The sequence below is a fragment of the Lithobates pipiens genome, unplaced genomic scaffold (genome assembly GCF_037356315.1).
Source record: "Lithobates pipiens isolate NorthernLeopardFrog02 unplaced genomic scaffold, aLitPip1_a1.2 Scaffold_8, whole genome shotgun sequence".
NCBI lineage: Eukaryota > Metazoa > Chordata > Amphibia > Anura > Ranidae > Lithobates > Lithobates pipiens.
The window spans coordinates 573113593-573126524 of NW_027507903.1; the positions used below are offsets into that span (position 1 = coordinate 573113593).

At 49.7% G+C, this 12932-nt stretch overlaps 30 non-coding genes across 30 annotated transcripts; all 30 read left to right on the top strand.

The window, feature by feature from the left end:
• Positions 1 to 116: 116 nt before the first annotated feature.
• TRNAR-ACG (transfer RNA arginine (anticodon ACG)) lies at positions 117 to 189 on the top strand. Its single transcript has one exon. It is a non-coding gene; the product is annotated as a tRNA-Arg (tRNA).
• An 8-nt stretch (positions 190 to 197) lies between these two features.
• TRNAH-GUG (transfer RNA histidin (anticodon GUG)) lies at positions 198 to 269 on the top strand. Its single transcript has one exon. It is a non-coding gene; the product is annotated as a tRNA-His (tRNA).
• Positions 270 to 974: 705 nt separating this feature from the next.
• On the top strand, positions 975 to 1047 carry TRNAR-ACG (transfer RNA arginine (anticodon ACG)). The gene has a single exon. It is a non-coding gene; the product is annotated as a tRNA-Arg (tRNA).
• An 8-nt stretch (positions 1048 to 1055) lies between these two features.
• TRNAH-GUG (transfer RNA histidin (anticodon GUG)) lies at positions 1056 to 1127 on the top strand. Its single transcript has one exon. It is a non-coding gene; the product is annotated as a tRNA-His (tRNA).
• Positions 1128 to 1832: 705 nt separating this feature from the next.
• On the top strand, positions 1833 to 1905 carry TRNAR-ACG (transfer RNA arginine (anticodon ACG)). The gene has a single exon. It is a non-coding gene; the product is annotated as a tRNA-Arg (tRNA).
• Positions 1906 to 1913: 8 nt separating this feature from the next.
• On the top strand, positions 1914 to 1985 carry TRNAH-GUG (transfer RNA histidin (anticodon GUG)). Its single transcript has one exon. It is a non-coding gene; the product is annotated as a tRNA-His (tRNA).
• A 705-nt stretch (positions 1986 to 2690) lies between these two features.
• On the top strand, positions 2691 to 2763 carry TRNAR-ACG (transfer RNA arginine (anticodon ACG)). Its single transcript has one exon. It is a non-coding gene; the product is annotated as a tRNA-Arg (tRNA).
• An 8-nt stretch (positions 2764 to 2771) lies between these two features.
• On the top strand, positions 2772 to 2843 carry TRNAH-GUG (transfer RNA histidin (anticodon GUG)). The gene has a single exon. It is a non-coding gene; the product is annotated as a tRNA-His (tRNA).
• A 705-nt stretch (positions 2844 to 3548) lies between these two features.
• TRNAR-ACG (transfer RNA arginine (anticodon ACG)) lies at positions 3549 to 3621 on the top strand. Its single transcript has one exon. It is a non-coding gene; the product is annotated as a tRNA-Arg (tRNA).
• Positions 3622 to 3629: 8 nt separating this feature from the next.
• Positions 3630 to 3701, top strand: TRNAH-GUG (transfer RNA histidin (anticodon GUG)). The gene has a single exon. It is a non-coding gene; the product is annotated as a tRNA-His (tRNA).
• Positions 3702 to 4408: 707 nt separating this feature from the next.
• On the top strand, positions 4409 to 4481 carry TRNAR-ACG (transfer RNA arginine (anticodon ACG)). Its single transcript has one exon. It is a non-coding gene; the product is annotated as a tRNA-Arg (tRNA).
• An 8-nt stretch (positions 4482 to 4489) lies between these two features.
• On the top strand, positions 4490 to 4561 carry TRNAH-GUG (transfer RNA histidin (anticodon GUG)). Its single transcript has one exon. It is a non-coding gene; the product is annotated as a tRNA-His (tRNA).
• Positions 4562 to 5266: 705 nt separating this feature from the next.
• On the top strand, positions 5267 to 5339 carry TRNAR-ACG (transfer RNA arginine (anticodon ACG)). The gene has a single exon. It is a non-coding gene; the product is annotated as a tRNA-Arg (tRNA).
• Positions 5340 to 5347: 8 nt separating this feature from the next.
• Positions 5348 to 5419, top strand: TRNAH-GUG (transfer RNA histidin (anticodon GUG)). The gene has a single exon. It is a non-coding gene; the product is annotated as a tRNA-His (tRNA).
• Positions 5420 to 6124: 705 nt separating this feature from the next.
• TRNAC-ACA (transfer RNA cysteine (anticodon ACA)) lies at positions 6125 to 6197 on the top strand. Its single transcript has one exon. It is a non-coding gene; the product is annotated as a tRNA-Cys (tRNA).
• Positions 6198 to 6205: 8 nt separating this feature from the next.
• On the top strand, positions 6206 to 6277 carry TRNAH-GUG (transfer RNA histidin (anticodon GUG)). Its single transcript has one exon. It is a non-coding gene; the product is annotated as a tRNA-His (tRNA).
• A 707-nt stretch (positions 6278 to 6984) lies between these two features.
• Positions 6985 to 7057, top strand: TRNAR-ACG (transfer RNA arginine (anticodon ACG)). Its single transcript has one exon. It is a non-coding gene; the product is annotated as a tRNA-Arg (tRNA).
• An 8-nt stretch (positions 7058 to 7065) lies between these two features.
• On the top strand, positions 7066 to 7137 carry TRNAH-GUG (transfer RNA histidin (anticodon GUG)). Its single transcript has one exon. It is a non-coding gene; the product is annotated as a tRNA-His (tRNA).
• Positions 7138 to 7842: 705 nt separating this feature from the next.
• On the top strand, positions 7843 to 7915 carry TRNAR-ACG (transfer RNA arginine (anticodon ACG)). Its single transcript has one exon. It is a non-coding gene; the product is annotated as a tRNA-Arg (tRNA).
• Positions 7916 to 7923: 8 nt separating this feature from the next.
• On the top strand, positions 7924 to 7995 carry TRNAH-GUG (transfer RNA histidin (anticodon GUG)). Its single transcript has one exon. It is a non-coding gene; the product is annotated as a tRNA-His (tRNA).
• Positions 7996 to 8700: 705 nt separating this feature from the next.
• Positions 8701 to 8773, top strand: TRNAR-ACG (transfer RNA arginine (anticodon ACG)). The gene has a single exon. It is a non-coding gene; the product is annotated as a tRNA-Arg (tRNA).
• An 8-nt stretch (positions 8774 to 8781) lies between these two features.
• Positions 8782 to 8853, top strand: TRNAH-GUG (transfer RNA histidin (anticodon GUG)). The gene has a single exon. It is a non-coding gene; the product is annotated as a tRNA-His (tRNA).
• Positions 8854 to 9558: 705 nt separating this feature from the next.
• Positions 9559 to 9631, top strand: TRNAR-ACG (transfer RNA arginine (anticodon ACG)). Its single transcript has one exon. It is a non-coding gene; the product is annotated as a tRNA-Arg (tRNA).
• Positions 9632 to 9639: 8 nt separating this feature from the next.
• On the top strand, positions 9640 to 9711 carry TRNAH-GUG (transfer RNA histidin (anticodon GUG)). The gene has a single exon. It is a non-coding gene; the product is annotated as a tRNA-His (tRNA).
• A 705-nt stretch (positions 9712 to 10416) lies between these two features.
• On the top strand, positions 10417 to 10489 carry TRNAR-ACG (transfer RNA arginine (anticodon ACG)). Its single transcript has one exon. It is a non-coding gene; the product is annotated as a tRNA-Arg (tRNA).
• Positions 10490 to 10497: 8 nt separating this feature from the next.
• Positions 10498 to 10569, top strand: TRNAH-GUG (transfer RNA histidin (anticodon GUG)). The gene has a single exon. It is a non-coding gene; the product is annotated as a tRNA-His (tRNA).
• Positions 10570 to 11274: 705 nt separating this feature from the next.
• TRNAR-ACG (transfer RNA arginine (anticodon ACG)) lies at positions 11275 to 11347 on the top strand. The gene has a single exon. It is a non-coding gene; the product is annotated as a tRNA-Arg (tRNA).
• An 8-nt stretch (positions 11348 to 11355) lies between these two features.
• Positions 11356 to 11427, top strand: TRNAH-GUG (transfer RNA histidin (anticodon GUG)). Its single transcript has one exon. It is a non-coding gene; the product is annotated as a tRNA-His (tRNA).
• A 707-nt stretch (positions 11428 to 12134) lies between these two features.
• TRNAR-ACG (transfer RNA arginine (anticodon ACG)) lies at positions 12135 to 12207 on the top strand. Its single transcript has one exon. It is a non-coding gene; the product is annotated as a tRNA-Arg (tRNA).
• An 8-nt stretch (positions 12208 to 12215) lies between these two features.
• On the top strand, positions 12216 to 12287 carry TRNAH-GUG (transfer RNA histidin (anticodon GUG)). Its single transcript has one exon. It is a non-coding gene; the product is annotated as a tRNA-His (tRNA).
• Positions 12288 to 12932: the final 645 nt, after the last annotated feature.

Genomic DNA, 12932 nt, shown 5'->3' on the forward strand with positions numbered 1-12932 from the left:
AGAAATTCAGCAGAAAGTTAGCCGTTTATCTCTGGAATGGCTGAGATGGTGTCGATTGGCTTCTGCAGCTAGAATGCCCTTTGTGAAGGCTTAGCAAAGAGTCAGGGCCAGGTGCAGGGCCAGTGGCGCAATGGATAACGCGTCTGACTACGGATCAGAAGATTGTAGGTTCGACTCCTACCTGGCTCGTTGACAATGCCGTGATCGTATAGTGGTTAGTACTCTGCGTTGTGGCCGCAGCAACCCCGGTTCGAATCCGGGTCACGGCATCTTTATGCGCTGGATGAAGTGTAATGTCCACAGTCACGCCCATGCCAGTTCGGACCCCTGAAGGTACACAAGGAGCAGGAAGTCTCTCTCTCTCTCTCTCTCTAAGACCGCTTCTTGCAACCAGCACCAACTCTGTGATATAGGATACCTTGATACTATCCTAGCGTCGGTCGATTACAATGTGGCAGGCCGTAGTCAGATCACTAAAGGATTGGTCAACAGGCCAAGGTGTATCCTGCCATGTCATGCTACACCCGCTGTAACACAAACTTGGGGCCATGCGAACTCTACAACAGTGGCCTTTGAAGGTAACAGCAGAGAGTGAAAAGTCTTTCTTTGAAGGCCAGTGGGATGTACATTTTGGACAGCGAGGACCACTGCTTTTCGAGAGGCACGAAAGTAGGCAGCCATCTATGTGGAAGTGAAACAACCGTCCTATAAGGTGGAGGGGTTTCCTTCAACACCACCTGTGGGCCACATAGAATGAGATTGTAACATTATTAGCCTTTGCCATTTTCACAACTATCGAGCAGCCATAAGCAGTGATGTGACAGCAACTGAGAAGGCCTGAGCACTTTCCTTTCCATTAGAAATTCAGCAGAAAGTTAGCCGTTTATCTCTGGAATGGCTGAGATGGTGTCGATTGGCTTCTGCAGCTAGAATGCCCTTTGTGAAGGCTTAGCAAAGAGTCAGGGCCAGGTGCAGGGCCAGTGGCGCAATGGATAACGCGTCTGACTACGGATCAGAAGATTGTAGGTTCGACTCCTACCTGGCTCGTTGACAATGCCGTGATCGTATAGTGGTTAGTACTCTGCGTTGTGGCCGCAGCAACCCCGGTTCGAATCCGGGTCACGGCATCTTTATGCGCTGGATGAAGTGTAATGTCCACAGTCACGCCCATGCCAGTTCGGACCCCTGAAGGTACACAAGGAGCAGGAAGTCTCTCTCTCTCTCTCTCTCTAAGACCGCTTCTTGCAACCAGCACCAACTCTGTGATATAGGATACCTTGATACTATCCTAGCGTCGGTCGATTACAATGTGGCAGGCCGTAGTCAGATCACTAAAGGATTGGTCAACAGGCCAAGGTGTATCCTGCCATGTCATGCTACACCCGCTGTAACACAAACTTGGGGCCATGCGAACTCTACAACAGTGGCCTTTGAAGGTAACAGCAGAGAGTGAAAAGTCTTTCTTTGAAGGCCAGTGGGATGTACATTTTGGACAGCGAGGACCACTGCTTTTCGAGAGGCACGAAAGTAGGCAGCCATCTATGTGGAAGTGAAACAACCGTCCTATAAGGTGGAGGGGTTTCCTTCAACACCACCTGTGGGCCACATAGAATGAGATTGTAACATTATTAGCCTTTGCCATTTTCACAACTATCGAGCAGCCATAAGCAGTGATGTGACAGCAACTGAGAAGGCCTGAGCACTTTCCTTTCCATTAGAAATTCAGCAGAAAGTTAGCCGTTTATCTCTGGAATGGCTGAGATGGTGTCGATTGGCTTCTGCAGCTAGAATGCCCTTTGTGAAGGCTTAGCAAAGAGTCAGGGCCAGGTGCAGGGCCAGTGGCGCAATGGATAACGCGTCTGACTACGGATCAGAAGATTGTAGGTTCGACTCCTACCTGGCTCGTTGACAATGCCGTGATCGTATAGTGGTTAGTACTCTGCGTTGTGGCCGCAGCAACCCCGGTTCGAATCCGGGTCACGGCATCTTTATGCGCTGGATGAAGTGTAATGTCCACAGTCACGCCCATGCCAGTTCGGACCCCTGAAGGTACACAAGGAGCAGGAAGTCTCTCTCTCTCTCTCTCTCTAAGACCGCTTCTTGCAACCAGCACCAACTCTGTGATATAGGATACCTTGATACTATCCTAGCGTCGGTCGATTACAATGTGGCAGGCCGTAGTCAGATCACTAAAGGATTGGTCAACAGGCCAAGGTGTATCCTGCCATGTCATGCTACACCCGCTGTAACACAAACTTGGGGCCATGCGAACTCTACAACAGTGGCCTTTGAAGGTAACAGCAGAGAGTGAAAAGTCTTTCTTTGAAGGCCAGTGGGATGTACATTTTGGACAGCGAGGACCACTGCTTTTCGAGAGGCACGAAAGTAGGCAGCCATCTATGTGGAAGTGAAACAACCGTCCTATAAGGTGGAGGGGTTTCCTTCAACACCACCTGTGGGCCACATAGAATGAGATTGTAACATTATTAGCCTTTGCCATTTTCACAACTATCGAGCAGCCATAAGCAGTGATGTGACAGCAACTGAGAAGGCCTGAGCACTTTCCTTTCCATTAGAAATTCAGCAGAAAGTTAGCCGTTTATCTCTGGAATGGCTGAGATGGTGTCGATTGGCTTCTGCAGCTAGAATGCCCTTTGTGAAGGCTTAGCAAAGAGTCAGGGCCAGGTGCAGGGCCAGTGGCGCAATGGATAACGCGTCTGACTACGGATCAGAAGATTGTAGGTTCGACTCCTACCTGGCTCGTTGACAATGCCGTGATCGTATAGTGGTTAGTACTCTGCGTTGTGGCCGCAGCAACCCCGGTTCGAATCCGGGTCACGGCATCTTTATGCGCTGGATGAAGTGTAATGTCCACAGTCACGCCCATGCCAGTTCGGACCCCTGAAGGTACACAAGGAGCAGGAAGTCTCTCTCTCTCTCTCTCTCTAAGACCGCTTCTTGCAACCAGCACCAACTCTGTGATATAGGATACCTTGATACTATCCTAGCGTCGGTCGATTACAATGTGGCAGGCCGTAGTCAGATCACTAAAGGATTGGTCAACAGGCCAAGGTGTATCCTGCCATGTCATGCTACACCCGCTGTAACACAAACTTGGGGCCATGCGAACTCTACAACAGTGGCCTTTGAAGGTAACAGCAGAGAGTGAAAAGTCTTTCTTTGAAGGCCAGTGGGATGTACATTTTGGACAGCGAGGACCACTGCTTTTCGAGAGGCACGAAAGTAGGCAGCCATCTATGTGGAAGTGAAACAACCGTCCTATAAGGTGGAGGGGTTTCCTTCAACACCACCTGTGGGCCACATAGAATGAGATTGTAACATTATTAGCCTTTGCCATTTTCACAACTATCGAGCAGCCATAAGCAGTGATGTGACAGCAACTGAGAAGGCCTGAGCACTTTCCTTTCCATTAGAAATTCAGCAGAAAGTTAGCCGTTTATCTCTGGAATGGCTGAGATGGTGTCGATTGGCTTCTGCAGCTAGAATGCCCTTTGTGAAGGCTTAGCAAAGAGTCAGGGCCAGGTGCAGGGCCAGTGGCGCAATGGATAACGCGTCTGACTACGGATCAGAAGATTGTAGGTTCGACTCCTACCTGGCTCGTTGACAATGCCGTGATCGTATAGTGGTTAGTACTCTGCGTTGTGGCCGCAGCAACCCCGGTTCGAATCCGGGTCACGGCATCTTTATGCGCTGGATGAAGTGTAATGTCCACAGTCACGCCCATGCCAGTTCGGACCCCTGAAGGTACACAAGGAGCAGGAAGTCTCTCTCTCTCTCTCTCTCTCTAAGACCGCTTCTTGCAACCAGCACCAACTCTGTGATATAGGATACCTTGATACTATCCTAGCGTCGGTCGATTACAATGTGGCAGGCCGTAGTCAGATCACTAAAGGATTGGTCAACAGGCCAAGGTGTATCCTGCCATGTCATGCTACACCCGCTGTAACACAAACTTGGGGCCATGCGAACTCTACAACAGTGGCCTTTGAAGGTAACAGCAGAGAGTGAAAAGTCTTTCTTTGAAGGCCAGTGGGATGTACATTTTGGACAGCGAGGACCACTGCTTTTCGAGAGGCACGAAAGTAGGCAGCCATCTATGTGGAAGTGAAACAACCGTCCTATAAGGTGGAGGGGTTTCCTTCAACACCACCTGTGGGCCACATAGAATGAGATTGTAACATTATTAGCCTTTGCCATTTTCACAACTATCGAGCAGCCATAAGCAGTGATGTGACAGCAACTGAGAAGGCCTGAGCACTTTCCTTTCCATTAGAAATTCAGCAGAAAGTTAGCCGTTTATCTCTGGAATGGCTGAGATGGTGTCGATTGGCTTCTGCAGCTAGAATGCCCTTTGTGAAGGCTTAGCAAAGAGTCAGGGCCAGGTGCAGGGCCAGTGGCGCAATGGATAACGCGTCTGACTACGGATCAGAAGATTGTAGGTTCGACTCCTACCTGGCTCGTTGACAATGCCGTGATCGTATAGTGGTTAGTACTCTGCGTTGTGGCCGCAGCAACCCCGGTTCGAATCCGGGTCACGGCATCTTTATGCGCTGGATGAAGTGTAATGTCCACAGTCACGCCCATGCCAGTTCGGACCCCTGAAGGTACACAAGGAGCAGGAAGTCTCTCTCTCTCTCTCTCTCTAAGACCGCTTCTTGCAACCAGCACCAACTCTGTGATATAGGATACCTTGATACTATCCTAGCGTCGGTCGATTACAATGTGGCAGGCCGTAGTCAGATCACTAAAGGATTGGTCAACAGGCCAAGGTGTATCCTGCCATGTCATGCTACACCCGCTGTAACACAAACTTGGGGCCATGCGAACTCTACAACAGTGGCCTTTGAAGGTAACAGCAGAGAGTGAAAAGTCTTTCTTTGAAGGCCAGTGGGATGTACATTTTGGACAGCGAGGACCACTGCTTTTCGAGAGGCACGAAAGTAGGCAGCCATCTATGTGGAAGTGAAACAACCGTCCTATAAGGTGGAGGGGTTTCCTTCAACACCACCTGTGGGCCACATAGAATGAGATTGTAACATTATTAGCCTTTGCCATTTTCACAACTATCGAGCAGCCATAAGCAGTGATGTGACAGCAACTGAGAAGGCCTGAGCACTTTCCTTTCCATTAGAAATTCAGCAGAAAGTTAGCCGTTTATCTCTGGAATGGCTGAGATGGTGTCGATTGGCTTCTGCAGCTAGAATGCCCTTTGTGAAGGCTTAGCAAAGAGTCAGGGCCAGGTGCAGGGCCAGTGGCGCAATGGATAACGCGTCTGACTACGGATCAGAAGATTGTAGGTTCGACTCCTACCTGGCTCGTTGACAATGCCGTGATCGTATAGTGGTTAGTACTCTGCGTTGTGGCCGCAGCAACCCCGGTTCGAATCCGGGTCACGGCATCTTTATGCGCTGGATGAAGTGTAATGTCCACAGTCACGCCCATGCCAGTTCGGACCCCTGAAGGTACACAAGGAGCAGGAAGTCTCTCTCTCTCTCTCTCTCTAAGACCGCTTCTTGCAACCAGCACCAACTCTGTGATATAGGATACCTTGATACTATCCTAGCGTCGGTCGATTACAATGTGGCAGGCCGTAGTCAGATCACTAAAGGATTGGTCAACAGGCCAAGGTGTATCCTGCCATGTCATGCTACACCCGCTGTAACACAAACTTGGGGCCATGCGAACTCTACAACAGTGGCCTTTGAAGGTAACAGCAGAGAGTGAAAAGTCTTTCTTTGAAGGCCAGTGGGATGTACATTTTGGACAGCGAGGACCACTGCTTTTCGAGAGGCACGAAAGTAGGCAGCCATCTATGTGGAAGTGAAACAACCGTCCTATAAGGTGGAGGGGTTTCCTTCAACACCACCTGTGGGCCACATAGAATGAGATTGTAACATTATTAGCCTTTGCCATTTTCACAACTATCGAGCAGCCATAAGCAGTGATGTGACAGCAACTGAGAAGGCCTGAGCACTTTCCTTTCCATTAGAAATTCAGCAGAAAGTTAGCCGTTTATCTCTGGAATGGCTGAGATGGTGTCGATTGGCTTCTGCAGCTAGAATGCCCTTTGTGAAGGCTTAGCAAAGAGTCAGGGCCAGGTGCAGGGCCAGTGGCGCAATGGATAACGCGTCTGACTACAGATCAGAAGATTGTAGGTTCGACTCCTACCTGGCTCGTTGACAATGCCGTGATCGTATAGTGGTTAGTACTCTGCGTTGTGGCCGCAGCAACCCCGGTTCGAATCCGGGTCACGGCATCTTTATGCGCTGGATGAAGTGTAATGTCCACAGTCACGCCCATGCCAGTTCGGACCCCTGAAGGTACACAAGGAGCAGGAAGTCTCTCTCTCTCTCTCTCTCTCTAAGACCGCTTCTTGCAACCAGCACCAACTCTGTGATATAGGATACCTTGATACTATCCTAGCGTCGGTCGATTACAATGTGGCAGGCCGTAGTCAGATCACTAAAGGATTGGTCAACAGGCCAAGGTGTATCCTGCCATGTCATGCTACACCCGCTGTAACACAAACTTGGGGCCATGCGAACTCTACAACAGTGGCCTTTGAAGGTAACAGCAGAGAGTGAAAAGTCTTTCTTTGAAGGCCAGTGGGATGTACATTTTGGACAGCGAGGACCACTGCTTTTCGAGAGGCACGAAAGTAGGCAGCCATCTATGTGGAAGTGAAACAACCGTCCTATAAGGTGGAGGGGTTTCCTTCAACACCACCTGTGGGCCACATAGAATGAGATTGTAACATTATTAGCCTTTGCCATTTTCACAACTATCGAGCAGCCATAAGCAGTGATGTGACAGCAACTGAGAAGGCCTGAGCACTTTCCTTTCCATTAGAAATTCAGCAGAAAGTTAGCCGTTTATCTCTGGAATGGCTGAGATGGTGTCGATTGGCTTCTGCAGCTAGAATGCCCTTTGTGAAGGCTTAGCAAAGAGTCAGGGCCAGGTGCAGGGCCAGTGGCGCAATGGATAACGCGTCTGACTACGGATCAGAAGATTGTAGGTTCGACTCCTACCTGGCTCGTTGACAATGCCGTGATCGTATAGTGGTTAGTACTCTGCGTTGTGGCCGCAGCAACCCCGGTTCGAATCCGGGTCACGGCATCTTTATGCGCTGGATGAAGTGTAATGTCCACAGTCACGCCCATGCCAGTTCGGACCCCTGAAGGTACACAAGGAGCAGGAAGTCTCTCTCTCTCTCTCTCTCTAAGACCGCTTCTTGCAACCAGCACCAACTCTGTGATATAGGATACCTTGATACTATCCTAGCGTCGGTCGATTACAATGTGGCAGGCCGTAGTCAGATCACTAAAGGATTGGTCAACAGGCCAAGGTGTATCCTGCCATGTCATGCTACACCCGCTGTAACACAAACTTGGGGCCATGCGAACTCTACAACAGTGGCCTTTGAAGGTAACAGCAGAGAGTGAAAAGTCTTTCTTTGAAGGCCAGTGGGATGTACATTTTGGACAGCGAGGACCACTGCTTTTCGAGAGGCACGAAAGTAGGCAGCCATCTATGTGGAAGTGAAACAACCGTCCTATAAGGTGGAGGGGTTTCCTTCAACACCACCTGTGGGCCACATAGAATGAGATTGTAACATTATTAGCCTTTGCCATTTTCACAACTATCGAGCAGCCATAAGCAGTGATGTGACAGCAACTGAGAAGGCCTGAGCACTTTCCTTTCCATTAGAAATTCAGCAGAAAGTTAGCCGTTTATCTCTGGAATGGCTGAGATGGTGTCGATTGGCTTCTGCAGCTAGAATGCCCTTTGTGAAGGCTTAGCAAAGAGTCAGGGCCAGGTGCAGGGCCAGTGGCGCAATGGATAACGCGTCTGACTACGGATCAGAAGATTGTAGGTTCGACTCCTACCTGGCTCGTTGACAATGCCGTGATCGTATAGTGGTTAGTACTCTGCGTTGTGGCCGCAGCAACCCCGGTTCGAATCCGGGTCACGGCATCTTTATGCGCTGGATGAAGTGTAATGTCCACAGTCACGCCCATGCCAGTTCGGACCCCTGAAGGTACACAAGGAGCAGGAAGTCTCTCTCTCTCTCTCTCTCTAAGACCGCTTCTTGCAACCAGCACCAACTCTGTGATATAGGATACCTTGATACTATCCTAGCGTCGGTCGATTACAATGTGGCAGGCCGTAGTCAGATCACTAAAGGATTGGTCAACAGGCCAAGGTGTATCCTGCCATGTCATGCTACACCCGCTGTAACACAAACTTGGGGCCATGCGAACTCTACAACAGTGGCCTTTGAAGGTAACAGCAGAGAGTGAAAAGTCTTTCTTTGAAGGCCAGTGGGATGTACATTTTGGACAGCGAGGACCACTGCTTTTCGAGAGGCACGAAAGTAGGCAGCCATCTATGTGGAAGTGAAACAACCGTCCTATAAGGTGGAGGGGTTTCCTTCAACACCACCTGTGGGCCACATAGAATGAGATTGTAACATTATTAGCCTTTGCCATTTTCACAACTATCGAGCAGCCATAAGCAGTGATGTGACAGCAACTGAGAAGGCCTGAGCACTTTCCTTTCCATTAGAAATTCAGCAGAAAGTTAGCCGTTTATCTCTGGAATGGCTGAGATGGTGTCGATTGGCTTCTGCAGCTAGAATGCCCTTTGTGAAGGCTTAGCAAAGAGTCAGGGCCAGGTGCAGGGCCAGTGGCGCAATGGATAACGCGTCTGACTACGGATCAGAAGATTGTAGGTTCGACTCCTACCTGGCTCGTTGACAATGCCGTGATCGTATAGTGGTTAGTACTCTGCGTTGTGGCCGCAGCAACCCCGGTTCGAATCCGGGTCACGGCATCTTTATGCGCTGGATGAAGTGTAATGTCCACAGTCACGCCCATGCCAGTTCGGACCCCTGAAGGTACACAAGGAGCAGGAAGTCTCTCTCTCTCTCTCTCTCTAAGACCGCTTCTTGCAACCAGCACCAACTCTGTGATATAGGATACCTTGATACTATCCTAGCGTCGGTCGATTACAATGTGGCAGGCCGTAGTCAGATCACTAAAGGATTGGTCAACAGGCCAAGGTGTATCCTGCCATGTCATGCTACACCCGCTGTAACACAAACTTGGGGCCATGCGAACTCTACAACAGTGGCCTTTGAAGGTAACAGCAAAGAGTGAAAAGTCTTTCTTTGAAGGCCAGTGGGATGTACATTTTGGACAGCGAGGACCACTGCTTTTCGAGAGGCACGAAAGTAGGCAGCCATCTATGTGGAAGTGAAACAACCGTCCTATAAGGTGGAGGGGTTTCCTTCAACACCACCTGTGGGCCACATAGAATGAGATTGTAACATTATTAGCCTTTGCCATTTTCACAACTATCGAGCAGCCATAAGCAGTGATGTGACAGCAACTGAGAAGGCCTGAGCACTTTCCTTTCCATTAGAAATTCAGCAGAAAGTTAGCCGTTTATCTCTGGAATGGCTGAGATGGTGTCGATTGGCTTCTGCAGCTAGAATGCCCTTTGTGAAGGCTTAGCAAAGAGTCAGGGCCAGGTGCAGGGCCAGTGGCGCAATGGATAACGCGTCTGACTACGGATCAGAAGATTGTAGGTTCGACTCCTACCTGGCTCGTTGACAATGCCGTGATCGTATAGTGGTTAGTACTCTGCGTTGTGGCCGCAGCAACCCCGGTTCGAATCCGGGTCACGGCATCTTTATGCGCTGGATGAAGTGTAATGTCCACAGTCACGCCCATGCCAGTTCGGACCCCTGAAGGTACACAAGGAGCAGGAAGTCTCTCTCTCTCTCTCTCTCTAAGACCGCTTCTTGCAACCAGCACCAACTCTGTGATATAGGATACCTTGATACTATCCTAGCGTCGGTCGATTACAATGTGGCAGGCCGTAGTCAGATCACTAAAGGATTGGTCAACAGGCCAAGGTGTATCCTGCCATGTCATGCTACACCCGCTGTAACACAAACTTGGGGCCATGCGAACTCTACAACAGTGGCCTTTGAAGGTAACAGCAGAGAGTGAAAAGTCTTTCTTTGAAGGCCAGTGGGATGTACATTTTGGACAGCGAGGACCACTGCTTTTCGAGAGGCACGAAAGTAGGCAGCCATCTATGTGGAAGTGAAACAACCGTCCTATAAGGTGGAGGGGTTTCCTTCAACACCACCTGTGGGCCACATAGAATGAGATTGTAACATTATTAGCCTTTGCCATTTTCACAACTATCGAGCAGCCATAAGCAGTGATGTGACAGCAACTGAGAAGGCCTGAGCACTTTCCTTTCCATTAGAAATTCAGCAGAAAGTTAGCCGTTTATCTCTGGAATGGCTGAGATGGTGTCGATTGGCTTCTGCAGCTAGAATGCCCTTTGTGAAGGCTTAGCAAAGAGTCAGGGCCAGGTGCAGGGCCAGTGGCGCAATGGATAACGCGTCTGACTACGGATCAGAAGATTGTAGGTTCGACTCCTACCTGGCTCGTTGACAATGCCGTGATCGTATAGTGGTTAGTACTCTGCGTTGTGGCCGCAGCAACCCCGGTTCGAATCCGGGTCACGGCATCTTTATGCGCTGGATGAAGTGTAATGTCCACAGTCACGCCCATGCCAGTTCGGACCCCTGAAGGTACACAAGGAGCAGGAAGTCTCTCTCTCTCTCTCTCTCTAAGACCGCTTCTTGCAACCAGCACCAACTCTGTGATATAGGATACCTTGATACTATCCTAGCGTCGGTCGATTACAATGTGGCAGGCCGTAGTCAGATCACTAAAGGATTGGTCAACAGGCCAAGGTGTATCCTGCCATGTCATGCTACACCCGCTGTAACACAAACTTGGGGCCATGCGAACTCTACAACAGTGGCCTTTGAAGGTAACAGCAGAGAGTGAAAAGTCTTTCTTTGAAGGCCAGTGGGATGTACATTTTGGACAGCGAGGACCACTGCTTTTCGAGAGGCACGAAAGTAGGCAGCCATCTATGTGGAAGTGAAACAACCGTCCTATAAGGTGGAGGGGTTTCCTTCAACACCACCTGTGGGCCACATAGAATGAGATTGTAACATTATTAGCCTTTGCCATTTTCACAACTATCGAGCAGCCATAAGCAGTGATGTGACAGCAACTGAGAAGGCCTGAGCACTTTCCTTTCCATTAGAAATTCAGCAGAAAGTTAGCCGTTTATCTCTGGAATGGCTGAGATGGTGTCGATTGGCTTCTGCAGCTAGAATGCCCTTTGTGAAGGCTTAGCAAAGAGTCAGGGCCAGGTGCAGGGCCAGTGGCGCAATGGATAACGCGTCTGACTACGGATCAGAAGATTGTAGGTTCGACTCCTACCTGGCTCGTTGACAATGCCGTGATCGTATAGTGGTTAGTACTCTGCGTTGTGGCCGCAGCAACCCCGGTTCGAATCCGGGTCACGGCATCTTTATGCGCTGGATGAAGTGTAATGTCCACAGTCACGCCCATGCCAGTTCGGACCCCTGAAGGTACACAAGGAGCAGGAAGTCTCTCTCTCTCTCTCTCTCTCTAAGACCGCTTCTTGCAACCAGCACCAACTCTGTGATATAGGATACCTTGATACTATCCTAGCGTCGGTCGATTACAATGTGGCAGGCCGTAGTCAGATCACTAAAGGATTGGTCAACAGGCCAAGGTGTATCCTGCCATGTCATGCTACACCCGCTGTAACACAAACTTGGGGCCATGCGAACTCTACAACAGTGGCCTTTGAAGGTAACAGCAGAGAGTGAAAAGTCTTTCTTTGAAGGCCAGTGGGATGTACATTTTGGACAGCGAGGACCACTGCTTTTCGAGAGGCACGAAAGTAGGCAGCCATCTATGTGGAAGTGAAACAACCGTCCTATAAGGTGGAGGGGTTTCCTTCAACACCACCTGTGGGCCACATAGAATGAGATTGTAACATTATTAGCCTTTGCCATTTTCACAACTATCGAGCAGCCATAAGCAGTGATGTGACAGCAACTGAGAAGGCCTGAGCACTTTCCTTTCCATTAGAAATTCAGCAGAAAGTTAGCCGTTTATCTCTGGAATGGCTGAGATGGTGTCGATTGGCTTCTGCAGCTAGAATGCCCTTTGTGAAGGCTTAGCAAAGAGTCAGGGCCAGGTGCAGGGCCAGTGGCGCAATGGATAACGCGTCTGACTACGGATCAGAAGATTGTAGGTTCGACTCCTACCTGGCTCGTTGACAATGCCGTGATCGTATAGTGGTTAGTACTCTGCGTTGTGGCCGCAGCAACCCCGGTTCGAATCCGGGTCACGGCATCTTTATGCGCTGGATGAAGTGTAATGTCCACAGTCACGCCCATGCCAGTTCGGACCCCTGAAGGTACACAAGGAGCAGGAAGTCTCTCTCTCTCTCTCTCTCTAAGACCGCTTCTTGCAACCAGCACCAACTCTGTGATATAGGATACCTTGATACTATCCTAGCGTCGGTCGATTACAATGTGGCAGGCCGTAGTCAGATCACTAAAGGATTGGTCAACAGGCCAAGGTGTATCCTGCCATGTCATGCTACACCCGCTGTAACACAAACTTGGGGCCATGCGAACTCTACAACAGTGGCCTTTGAAGGTAACAGCAGAGAGTGAAAAGTCTTTCTTTGAAGGCCAGTGGGATGTACATTTTGGACAGCGAGGACCACTGCTTTTCGAGAGGCACGAAAGTAGGCAGCCATCTATGTGGAAGTGAAACAACCGTCCTATAAGGTGGAGGGGTTTCCTTCAACACCACCTGTGGGCCACATAGAATGAGATTGTAACATTATTAGCCTTTGCCATTTTCACAACTATCGAGCAGCCATAAGCAGTGATGTGACAGCAACTGAGAAGGCCTGAGCACTTTCCTTTCCATTAGAAATTCAGCAGAAAGTTAGCCGTTTATCTCTGGAATGGCTGAGATGGTGTCGAT